This window comes from Drosophila subobscura, chromosome J, assembly GCF_008121235.1.
Source record: "Drosophila subobscura isolate 14011-0131.10 chromosome J, UCBerk_Dsub_1.0, whole genome shotgun sequence".
Lineage (NCBI taxonomy): Eukaryota > Metazoa > Arthropoda > Insecta > Diptera > Drosophilidae > Drosophila > Drosophila subobscura.
The window spans coordinates 17,708,905-17,721,825 of record NC_048532.1 but is presented as its reverse complement, the minus strand read 5'-3'; positions in this window follow the sequence as shown (position 1 = coordinate 17,721,825).

Here is a 12,921-nt window from a genome sequence, read left to right as displayed (position 1 = left end):
ACATGGGGGCATAGATATTCCCAAAAGTCTGATCAACTTTTTGCTTCAAGTTGTGAAATAGTTTTTTTTTGGGTGTTTCTTTTGTTGGTTTTTTTGTCCGTAAGTCTGCTGCCTTTTAGCACGTACACAAAAGAGAAGAGATGGATAAAGATAGATAAATACAAAGAGAGTGAGAGAGAGAGAGAGCGAGCGAGAGTGCCGCCAGCGACCTTGACACATATTTCGGTGGCGTGGCTGAAGTCAACGACACCTGCTCCATTCGTGGGGGGATAAAACGCGTTGTTGTTGTTGCTTGGATCTTGGATTTTTAAGCATGACTCATGCACGAGAAAGCGAAGAGAGCAAGAGAGGTGGGCTATGTAAGGGAAGTGGGAGGGGAGTGAGATGTGGAGCATTGCGGGCAATGAACTTGATTTCAATGGCGAATCGAAGGTGCAAAATGGTTTGGAAGATGGAAAAATGAAGCTGAAAGTTGAACCATTGAACCATAGAAGTTATAGGTAAACACAAGACAAAAATGTACCATCTGTGATACGTTTCTTGATCGCTTTGTATAACGCAATCTGTATAACAGTTAATACTCTCCCGAACCCAAAAACTAGCCCATAAATCAATGGCCACCCCAGGCCTCAGTTCACATTTCATCAGCTGTTCGGAATTCCATCAGATAAATTCGACCCACTGGGAACTCCCCCACGAATCGAATGAGCGCTGTCCCCCTCCCTTCCCCCCTGCGACAACGCGCAATAAAGAAACCTTTATTTTTTATTGATTATCGCATCGCTGAGATTTCGTATTGTGTTGCCGATGGTCAGTTCTGTTTTTGTTTGCCCCATGACGGAGCAGATTTTCCAGGCCAATGGTTGTGCCCCCCCGGCACACTGCCACTGCCACTGCGCCCCCTTCGATTTGCAGCTTAAGAGCCGGCTTAAACGGCTCTGTTTAGCATTCAGCTGCGAATTGCTGTTAATTTCTAGCCAAAATATTTTTGTATTTATCCCCCCACCCCTGCCTGCGCTGACTGCCGCCCCAGCCACACAATGGACAGAAAGACAGGAAAGTGGATCAGAGCTCAGAAGAGAACCTTGGCTGAAATGCAAATTAAAAATAATATTTTTCCCGTCCACTTGAGGGGGGGCGACAGAATTAATGCCAGATCCGACGAGCTCTGGGCTGGAGTGTGGTGGGGAGGGGGTTTCTGTGAGGCTCGCTTGATCGCTTGACAAATGCCAAAACCACGGGCCGCCGCCTCGCCATCCGCCAGCCTTGGCATCGACTTACCCGCGCGCCTCACACTCGTCGCGGAGGGGTTTTCTGTCCAGCTAAGACTCCGGTTTTGTCTCAGCCTTTAATTACAGTTACTACTCGCTCTAACGGTGTCTAAGCTGACATTTTGCATGGATCGAATAGATGGGGGGAGAAAAGGTAAAACCAACCCAAGTGCAAAAGTCATGATTTGACAAGAGGCAAATATTTATGCCTGGGAATGTGGCAGGAATGGGAGTGGGAATAGTATGAAAATAGAGAGAGATGCCAGCGCAGCAGTGGAAACAGAATATAAGAGGAGAAAAGAAAAGAACATCCCACACCCGCTGCAGCTAAAGAGAGCAGAAGTGAAGATGAGCAAAGAGAGCGATCGTAAAGAGAGCAGCTTTAAGCAGAGCTTCCGCTCTCTCACATTCTTTCATTTACTTCCCGCCGCCGCAGTCGATGCGTTCATTCGTAGGTCAGCGCCGCGTTCTTTTATTGTTTTAGCACGTGAAAAGCGGAAAAGTGGTGAAAATAGATCGAGAAAATGGTCGCGCAATCCTGTGCTGTGTTGTGGAAAGTAATAAGCATCAAAATATGTGCCCAAAGTCAACCCATGGCGGAATAGTGCAAAAATGGCGGGAAAATTGAGTCCAAATGTGTGAAAGTGCAGTGCAAAAGTGAAGTGAAGTTATTTCTGTGAAAAAGGTAGTGAAAATGCGTAGCAGAGCGCCCACGATCCAGCTAATGCCAGAGCTGTCTCATTTTTTTTTCACGTGGTTTTCGGTTCAGCTTGCGGTGCACCTCCCTGTGTGTGTGTGTGTGTGTGAGTGCGTGTGTGAAAAGAACGAAATTCGGCTGCAGTGAGAGCAGGAGAGCAGCAGCGCCATCTAGTGCTAGTGCGAAAAAAGTGAATCATGGCAAAAGCAACGGTACCGGAAAAGCAAGAGAGCGCAACGCATGCTCTCTCTCTGGTTTTGATTTGGTTTCTTTTGTTTTTTTGTTTGTGTGATCTTATGCAGCTAACATGTGTCTAAAATATGAAATTCAAGTGTAAAAAAGGTGAGTGATAATCATGATAGGCCTTCGATTTTAAGAATATTTCTGCCTGCCAATTAATATAATAATATTTAAACAATCGATTTCTTGCCAATTTTCCATCATTAACATTCCAAAAATGCTATAAATCTTTGCTAGATTTTATGACAACTCTAATTACCAATAATCGCAGGTGTTAAATGATCGAAAGAGCGGGGAAATTAGAGGTTATAAATAGAGGGGTGGGGGAGGGGGGGCATATCAATGTCGCATTGCTTATCGGTCGATGAACGAGAGACCGCGTCGTTTATTAGCATTCCTTTTCGCTAAACCGAACAAAAGATTTTGGCAAATCGATTGGCAACGCTCAACATGAATAACTTAATAAATAATATAAATGAAAAGTAATATATTATCGAGTCTGGGGCCGAGTGACGGGCCGCTGTCAAAAGTGTTCGAAAACGACAGACGGCCTGAAGAGTGGCCGAGGGGCGAGACCCCGGGCCGGACTCGTGCCTTGTTTCATTTTTCGGTAGCTCAATCAAATTATAATCCACGTCCAGCAACAAATATCAAGAAATAAAAATAACAAGCTTGCAAATTACTTACAATTTATGTGCATGCGAAACTACATACAAAATATGGAAACCTTCAACTGACGGCGGACTGACGGACTGACGGACTGACGGACTGCCTGACTCTCGGTGGTTTTGAGGCTGATTTCGGGCCAGATTTCAGATTTCACTGCGGCCATGCGATGGTCGGATATCTGCTGCCCTTGCCACTGTTTCTCTCTGTGTGTTTTTTTCTCTTTTTCTGCTTTGCTAAATGCTCCTCCCTCTAAGGTCTGCCTGCCGCTGCGAAAGCGGTGTTAAAGGCCTCTGTCAAGGCTCGATAGATGTGGATGGATGGAAAGCAGTTCCAGGTGGAAATCACAGCAGGCATAGCAATATTCTATACTTCGAATTCAGACAGACACATCTCTGTTTTCGACACTTCCTCCCTCCAAAAATACTCCTTTAAAATTGCATTCTGCAGGATGTTCGCTCAGCAGAACGGAGGTTTCAGCTCTCCATTGAAGATAGATAGTGGCGCGACACTGCGAAGCCTCTGTGCCACTGCCAAACGTTGCAATTGGAGTCCCGATTCAGGATTTGGCACCAAACTGGATGAGCCTTTTGGCTGTGCATCTGCATCTCCGAATCGCCTTCTGCAAAAGCGACGCCGGGCAACGCACGAAGGGCCCTCCGATGTCATCGCAGCGGAGCTGCTGGCCGAAAGCAGGCGCCATCCCAGGAAGCCCCAGAAGCCCGTCCCATGCCAGTTGCCTTGTGCCCCATTCCAGTGGGTGGAGATTAGTGGCTTTCCCTGCGCTGCCAGCGAGCAGATTCTCAGGAGTTTCCACTGCGTGGGCACCATCCTGAAGCAGCGTCACACTCCGCACGGCATTCAGCTGCAGTACGGCTTTGCAGTGGAGGCTGCCCGCGCCCTGGAGTTTAATTCCGTGTGCATCTGCGGCTACAAAGTGCGGGTCGAGCGTCTGCTGGAGGATCCAGAGCAGCGGGAGTTGGCGCCGGTGCCGAGGTGCCCTGAGTCGCCGTTGCCGTGGCAGAACCCACAGTGTCCGCAGTTCGACTTCAGGCAGAGACAATGCAGCCGCCGGCAGCTGCAGTGGCATCGCAGTCTGTGCAGGGACATCTATCAGAAGAACTGGTTCTGGTTCTGCTTCATGCTTTTGTTGGGCCTTCTGCTCCACTTGCTGGGTTTCTTGTGGCGCTCATTTGATGCCTGGATGAAGTCGCGGAATGCTGCTCGAAATGATTCCCTATCCCGGCGCAGGCTGCCACTGTGAGCGCGTCAACAGCAGCGTCAATCGGCATGTGACAGCGGACAGAGAAGGTGCCACCAAGGCGACCCACTACAGGGAGTACCCAGCCAGAAAAGAGTCCTTCAATTGATCTGCGAATCTTTCATTTTTGTTTGTTTACATTTCATTCCATTTCCCGAACTCTGCACTTGTATTTCTCCTCACCAGAGGATTCCTCTTACGGCATTTACTTTGCCACAATTAAAACCCCAAAAATCTCCGCCAGAATATTCCATTTGTTACATTTTAAAGCGTTTAATGGGGGGGGTACATGGCTCATATTTTGCTCATTTATTTTGTTATTTATAATAATTTGGAGAGTGATTTCCCTTCCTGCTCTTTTGTTTGTCGACCCCCGCTAGGGCCTGTCCAACTAATGGCCAATTTCGATTCTTTATAGACCACTAGGAGCGCAGCCGGGCGGGCGGGCTCTCTGGTTTGTATAACAACTCCATTTAATGCTTAATGGCTGCTTAATGGTTAATGGCCATTACTCATCATCTGCGTATACTTGATATTTGCTGAACGCTCTCAAGAGAGACCTTCACGGCCAGAGAGCTGGGTGCGAGGTGTGGGCGGGCTGGTGGCGGCCTGGACACGCATCGCGGAACTGGAACTGGAACTCTTCCGGTAGAATTTTGCTCGGAAATCCGTCTTTGTCTTTGATTTATTACACACCCGAACAGACGCCGTCCCCGTTCCGTCTGCAGAGATTTGGCGCTCGCTTGGCTAATTGCTGCCTGCGTTTCGCCTGCCCTCGAGTGTAATCCACTTCCACTCTCAAGCTCCGATTTACTTCCTCGTTTCAATTAGACTCGAATTGTGTACTAGACGCCCTCTCAGTGGTGCAACCAAGCAGCCACAGGGTCATCCGCACACAGCGCAAAAGAAGAATTTTCGTTATGGTTTCCCACGCCAACGCTTTTGGTTCGATCACAAAATGGATTTGCATTCATTACTGGCTCACAATCTCCGGTTCTCCCGCGTTACCTAATGAATGCACACCCATCCCCGCCCTCTGTCTGCCCCTCAGCATCGATTTGCCAGATCATTTGGCATTATATAAATAAACATTAGATAGGTGCTCGCTCGCGTACAGCGCTTTCAACGCGTTGGATAATTGCTCGTGAGCCACACATCTGGAGCTGGAGAGTCAATCGATTGCCTAGCAACGACCAAACGACATTTAATCTCCTCTGATGACTGAGTGGGTGGGGTGGGGTGGCTGGTAGTCCAGCCAAAGGGTTAACAACAGCTGGCTCGCAAATATCGCAATATCATGGGGCAATTATGAACGGGGCCCCAGCCTGCTGCTGCTGCTGTGTGCCTTAATTGTTCGGCCACATAAGAGCAGGGCCAAAAGGGGTCTGTCGATTAGGTTAGCAGAGGGGGGAGTGGGCGGTAGGGTAAGGCACAGCAGGTGGCAGGGTGACTGCAATTGGAACTGCAGTTGCCAGCTGCCAGATGGGCTTCAAGTTACACTGGACAGCAGGAAAGGAAGAACAAGTTCAAGAAAAATAAGACCAATCCTCGAACTACATTTTTGTTTATATTTTTGGGAGATTTTTACTTATTTGTATGACAAATTGGAGACTGAAGGAGTTCTCATTGTTGCCTGTATTTCCATCAAACTTTTGCAACACTTTCCCCCTAGCTGCTGCTCTCATTTGTAATCTCTAGTCTGCTGTCTAGTGTTCGCTAATGCCTCACTTTGCAAATGCGAATTTCAAATTCAAATTCAAATAATAAATATGTCATTTGCGGGGCGACTGGCTGCAACAATTTTTTATATGCATCTACATTTACATTTCTGTTTGCTGTTGTTTTTTTTTATATTTCTACATTTCTACATCTGCTTCGCTGAGTTATGAATGCAAAGTGCTTAAGGCAATTGGCAATCGTAGAGATATATCTATCGATGTAGTGCATCAGCAGCAGCAGCAGCAGCGGCAGATGTGAGGGAACAAAAAAGAGTCACAAATTAGACACGATTTCCATTTGGCGAACACACGATTACCCCAGTCCCCCATGACAACATTTATATGGAATACATTTACAGATTTAGCTGCAGATTCATAGACATATATTCAGATACAGATGCATATGCATATCGCAGCAAATGATGATGAGATGTGCAAGTTTGTATGGGCACAGAGGCAGCAGCTCACCCTTTTCTTTCTCAGCTAATTGGATCTTAGATTGCAGCAGCAGCGAGGGGGGACAGTAGTAGATGTTCTAGCCTTAGTAGGGCACACAGCTGTTCAAACACATTTCAATTGAATGAGATTTATCGCCAACACATGGCAGGCAGCAGAGAGACAGATCCAACAGCTGGCAGCAGCATTCATTACAAACACGTGGAGCACACCACACACGTGTCCGTGGCAGCTGCTCCGGCTACTCCTCCCCTTCCATTAGCACCTCTTGTGAGCACAGAAGTTCCGCTTGCCCATGGGGGACTGCAGCTCATCAGACAGTCAATGAATGTGCCACAAAATCTGCTGCAAGCCATGCAACTGCAACAATTACCCATCAATCATTTGCCAGCACATTTTTTCTGACCCTGAAGTCAGAACAGAAACTGAAATCGATTGAACAATTTGCCAATTTGCACTCTGAATCGATTTCCAATTTAATTTTCATTCGAATCTACTCCTTTGTGGCAGACCATGAATCAGCTGGCGTTTGGCGCCACACAGCCACTAAAAATGTATGCATAAATTAACAACAAATATGTGAAATATTTGTTCTGTCTTTCAGATTTAAGCGAATTTTTTTGATGTGGAACTCTCGTGCGAATTCTTAGGAAATCGCGTAAAAGCGTAAACCGCAAAACAAATCGAAATTTACAAAACGAACACAAAGAAGCGAATACACTGCAAGAAATAGCTATAAAGTGGGGGTAAGTGCTTGAACTTTTATTTTATATTTGCATAGAAATTCAATGAGACGAACTCTGACCTCCCCCCTGTGCAGCAGAGCCACAAAACTCTTATTATTTCCAGCCATTATATTGTTTATATTATTCATTTATAGCTAGACAACATCTTTAATTTCTTCCATATTTTATTATATTTTATATTATATTTTCCACTCGAATTTCCAGAAATTTCCTCCTATAATTTTTACTTTTTTCAGCACTTTTTCTTCGCTCTTTTAAATAACTTTTATTTTGTATAGAGTATCCATCCACTTACCTTATGTTTGACTTCAATTTTCCTCTCCTTTATTAGCTTATTCTGCTTTATTTTATTTAAATTTTCTTGTTATTCGCGATGGACTTTAGACGCGAGTAAAAAGCACACAAAAATGTGACGCATTTGTTGCGTATTTGCTGTTGAGTTTTGTGGTTCCTTGTTTTGCTTTTTTGTTGCTGTTTTTGTGTGTTGTTTATTATGCGCTGTGTCAATGAACGCGTTTGCTCACTCTTCTTGTGGTTTGATTCTTTTGTTGCTTTTCTACTGGTTTTTTTTTTATAGATTTTTCTTGATTTTCTTTACAGTTTTTTGTTGCGTTTCGCTTGGCGCTTTTGCAGCTTTTCCTGGTTTGCTGCCGTTTAATTTTCTATTTGCAGTTTATTTGCAGTACAAAAAACACTGACAAATCTTTAAGTAAACTTTGTTTAACTTTAGCTGCTGCCTTGTGTTGCCGGACAATGTCATTTGACAACTGTCAGACCCAAAGCGAAATATTTTGAAGAGGCTCTCGAGGCTCTCTGCCTCGCTGTTCGAGTGCTGCTCTGCTCCGTCACACGTTTCGTCAATTTTTCATTTAAGTTTAAATATAAATTAAAATTCCACTACACGTAACACCCGCTACCGACAATGCCGCACGCCCCTTACCGCCACTGCCCCTGGCCCTGCCTTTGCCTTTGGCGGGGCGCAACGAATTCTCTTTGCCTTGCATTCCAAACTCGCGATGACGTGTCTGTCCCCATCAATACCCCAATAATACTTTGGGCAGCTGCTCCTCCTCTTCATCCTCCTCCTGCCCCTCTTCTCATTATGTCTGAGCAGAAGCCCACAGCACGTACGCCCGAAAAAAACTAAGTTCTGGCCACTTGTACGTGCCACAAGCGATCGATTCGATTCTCTGCCAGCTGCTGCAGAGGCGTTCGCTCTCATTGCAGGGGGGCATGGGCGTGGCACATCATAGTTAAATGTCAATTGAAGTTGTCATTTGTATGCGACGTTGCGGGGCAGAGTGTCTCTGGGGCATGAGAAAGGTCAGGCGCTGCGACGCGACGCGACAACAAGTTCGCTGTCCAAGTCTTTTGATTTAATGTTTTTTTTTTCGCATTACCGGAAGCGAAAAGTTGCGATGGGGGGGACATGGAAGTGCTACCGTGAAACGTGATTGAAGTGGCGGAATGATTGAATCATTTTGATGAATGTGGGAAATGCAACAAAGGGGAGAAAGAAATAATTTATACATTAATGCGGTTAAATATTGGTTTAAGTTTGCTTGGTGGCAAACAATTAGATTTGTGTCTGGTTTTTGGACACCATTTTGATTGATTTTTGGTGCAGCAAAATATCACAAATGAAAGCTTCATATATTCCGTGTAAGAAATGGCACCTGTGGATCGATTTCTACTCTTCAAATGATGTCTCTGACTAGATGACTCAACGCGGACTGTGGTAGAATGTGGAAGCGAACATCTGCAGCAGCGAACGTTGACTTTTGCCCAGGAATTCCCCACCATAACAGCCAATATTCTTTGGCTTAAACAATCATCGCCATTTCCGACTAATTCCCGCTCTAAAGCGAATGATTCATACATAATTTATGCGTTGATTAAATGACCATTCAAATCATTCATCAACTACACTATCAATATTCCAATTGATTGAATTTTCGTTGATTTGCCATGATGCATTATGGCCAACATAAATGTCCAAAAATAAAGGAAAACCCATTCATTTAAATGGGATTAAAATTGCGGATTACGTGCCTGACATTCAAAGCAAATAAATGAACCCAAACGTTGGATTGAATCATTCATAAATTTCGTATTTTAATGACTATTTTGTGTGCAGAAATCGAAACCAAATGTTTTTTTGCACATTTTGCTTCTATAATTAATTGAACTTTTATGCGAAATCTAATAGAAAAAGAAATCAAAACAGAAACAGAAACACAAATCGATGCCAAAAATCAGAAGCGAAAAACAGAAACAGAAACAGAAACAGAAACAGTAGCCATAAACCAAGACAAATGGGCAGTTAATTTTATTCGATTCTTGGTTCAGTTTTCGATGGCCTGGCTTCAGCTTCAGTTTCGCATTGATAAGCAGCGTGAGGGTGGGTGATAAGGCGGCCAGGGGCTGACACTCGCGGCCTCCGCCACACTCAAAATTGCTTCCTGTAATTCCGACGCCTGACATTGAACCAAAAGCACATAGCATGGGGCTCTAAAAATCTGGGTAATTGTGTCCGTTTGCTCATTAGACTCTGAAAATTATGATCTGCTTCGTTTTTAATGTGTGTGTTTTTGGGTTGAGTTCTAGAAGTTGGAAAATGGCAAAACGTTGAAGGTTTTCCCACGACTCTGACTGATTTAGGGAGCATTTTTCAAGCTGCTAAGATGTCAAATTTTATATATTTTTCTCTGTTTATTTGTGATTAGTTCTATATCCCAGATTCCTTCCCCAAACCATCTTCAAATGTAAGCCAAAAGTTGTACCTTTCCTTCCCCTACTTACCCTCCGCTCGGTGTAGTTCTTCCAACCACCAAAAAACCATTTAAACTTTATTCAAACCTTTTCGTTTATTCAACTCCAACTTTGACGCTGCTCTGCCCTTTGGCATCTTTTTTTGAGGGGGCGTAACTTTAGCTCAGCACCTTTCAAGGGTCACTTCCGGGTCATGCCCTGCAGCCCGCTTATTTATTATTATTATATTATTATAAGCTCCTACGGAAGACATTAATTAGCTAATTGTTTTGTTATTGTGACAAAATGCCCGCCAATGATTGATGGCAGTTTGATTTTTGTGGACTCTGGTAATCATTTTCCTGCCTGTCAGCGGCTGGTGCTGGGGGATTATGATGCGTGTGCGTGGCCCGCCCGAGGGAGGAGTCTCTCTAGAGTGAAAGTGAGGCTGTGGTTCCGCATTTGGGGAACAATCCATCATCAATCATTCATCAGAAAGGGAGGCAGGCAGGCAGGCAGGATGCCACCGATTCTCTACCATTTCCCATTTCTTGCGAGTTCAACCCACTGATTGAATAATATTTCTAGCTCTTTTTTTGTTCTTTTTTGCATGTCTATTTTTATTCTATTTATTTATACATTTTTTTGTTGGCAAGTCTGCTTTGTTTTGTGTGTAATTTGTGTTCATTAATAGCTGAAAAGTGATGCTGGCAGAAATGCGACGTGTTCTTTTGTTGCTAATGATCGTAGGATGGATCGTGGGGAATATATATAGCATATGGCATATGGCATATGGCATGTCATGGCATTGCCCAGCATCAGGTGTATCTTTTTGTGTACTTACTTTTTGTTTATTCTTGTTCTATTGTCTTTTGTGGGATAATCATTCAATTAAATACCATTACTGAGTGATTTTTTGTATCTATAAATCTTTGAAGTTTCTTCTTCCGCCTCATCGAGTACCGGAGGGATACAAAGAGGTCACTGGGGCGTCATTGATCGATCGATGGTTGGTTGCTCTTTTCCTGTGAAAACCTCGTCTGAGCGCTTTAGTTCCCTGCGCTCATTAAATGCTTGTATTTTTAGAAGTACAATTTACTTTGGCTGAAAATAAATCTCAGTTCTGAGCAACACACAAACATATTTCCTATTTATAAAAATGTAAAGACATAATGGACGGCAATTAGCCAGAGGTTTCTGTGTGCCTGCCACACTTCCGCTTTTGTTCGGGCTTTAAACCATATTTAACACAAAACACAAACACAAACACAAACAATGATCCATCATGTTAGAACTTTTGAACTTTTCGGGTGACTGTAAAATGGAATGAAATGCTGCCGCGTATTCCAGTTTGTTTTCAATTAAATTGATGATTTTCTTAAGGCAATAAAGTGATTAATTGTGGAACGAGAGTGCAAACAAATATGTGTGGGCGGAGTATCAGTTTAATGTGCAACTGAATACCCTGTAATCCGTGGGGCACTACTCTTTTTCGGTCATTGGGTTATTAAATGATAATGAACCCCACACAGAAGAAGCGTTCAGCTCTCAGCGTTTTTTCTTGTAATTTGTTTGGCCTTGAAGCCACGCTCGCGTCGCTGGTAGAAGATTTCACAGGCCCCAAAAGAGAGAATAATATACACAATGCCCAGGCAGCGGCGGCAGCGGCAGCGGCAGTAACCGCAGAATATAAGCCAAAGCCAAATGCTCATAGAAGAAGCCGTAAAGCATGGGGCTTCTGCTTCTGCCTCTGCTTCAGCTGGAGGTCAAACAGAAATCCAGTTTACAAAACTCCACAGCAAGTAATTACAGCGTTAGCCCCCAGTAGCCAGCAGCAGCAGCAGCTCGCTTGATAAGAATCGCTGATTTTCAGCTAATTAAAAGCGACCACAAGAGCAGCAGCAGCAGCAGCCGGTCCAAAGTGTGCCCCGAAAAAGTGATTGATGTGCATTTGAACCTCAGTTCAGAGCACTGCCAGTGGGTTCAAGTACAACCGAAGGTACAATCGATTCCCCTAAGCAATTGCCATTTAAGCAGCTGAGAGTTTTGAGCATCCAAACGGAAACTATAATCAATGTACCCCAAAACATTAACCGTGGCGGTTAGGGCAACATTTAGCTACTGTAAGACAACCCGTCAACCTGTTTATTGATTTCACTTGCTGGTCAGAAAATCAATCAGCAAAGTAGCGTAACAATAAGCATTAGATTTTGTGGCAAACGGCCTTCAGCTGTGCTTTGAACTTGAGACATTGGACGCACTCGGACTGGCACTCGCACTCGGAGTAATCGTAATCGCAGTGTCAATGCGGAATCCGGAATCCCAAATTGAAACAATTTGCGACAAAATTGCCTCGAAAAAGTTTAACGACTCGCTCCAATTGTTGGCCCCAAACAATGTACGAACAGAACAAGTCCGAGCGACCTCTTTCTGCGAGTTTGAGTCTTGGGCCAGCAGGTAGATAAGCCCAAATGGTAATTGGCACGTTTTTTTTGCTTTAATTGAATCGAGAGTAGTCGCCTAAGGCTGGGCTAATGCTCTGCACAAGATTTCGCTAATTAAAGTCAGGTTGTCATAATAAAAACAAAACCAATTTAAAGTTCGCGCCAAATATGTTAGATTTTGATCATCTGTTAGAGATCTGTTAACTAACATGGCATCTTACAGCACACATGTTGTGTGCAAATTGCGCTTAACAGCACAGCATAATGTCGATGTAATTGATCGCACAATAGCATCGATATAATAATCGATGAATGTGATTTTCATCGGAATATTTATGGTATATTTTGAAAATGAGAAGATTTAAATTTTATTGATAAGTCCGCGATGGGTTTTAATGCTATTTTTGTCGCTAGACCTTTTTAGTTTTAGCCTTATTTTGCAACCATTCTAATAAAGAGGGGTTATGAAAATCAGCCATTCTTGTGGAGAATTGAATGATGATTCGAGTAAAATTAAAGTTCCAAAGTTGAGACTCCTAACTAGCTGGTAAAATCAATTAGAACATCAAAGTCGAGGGAAATGATTTAAGATGTACGGTATATTTTGAAATAGAAGGGTATATTTCGGTATATTCCCGAGGGTCTGTCGGTATGTTATATTAATAATTCCG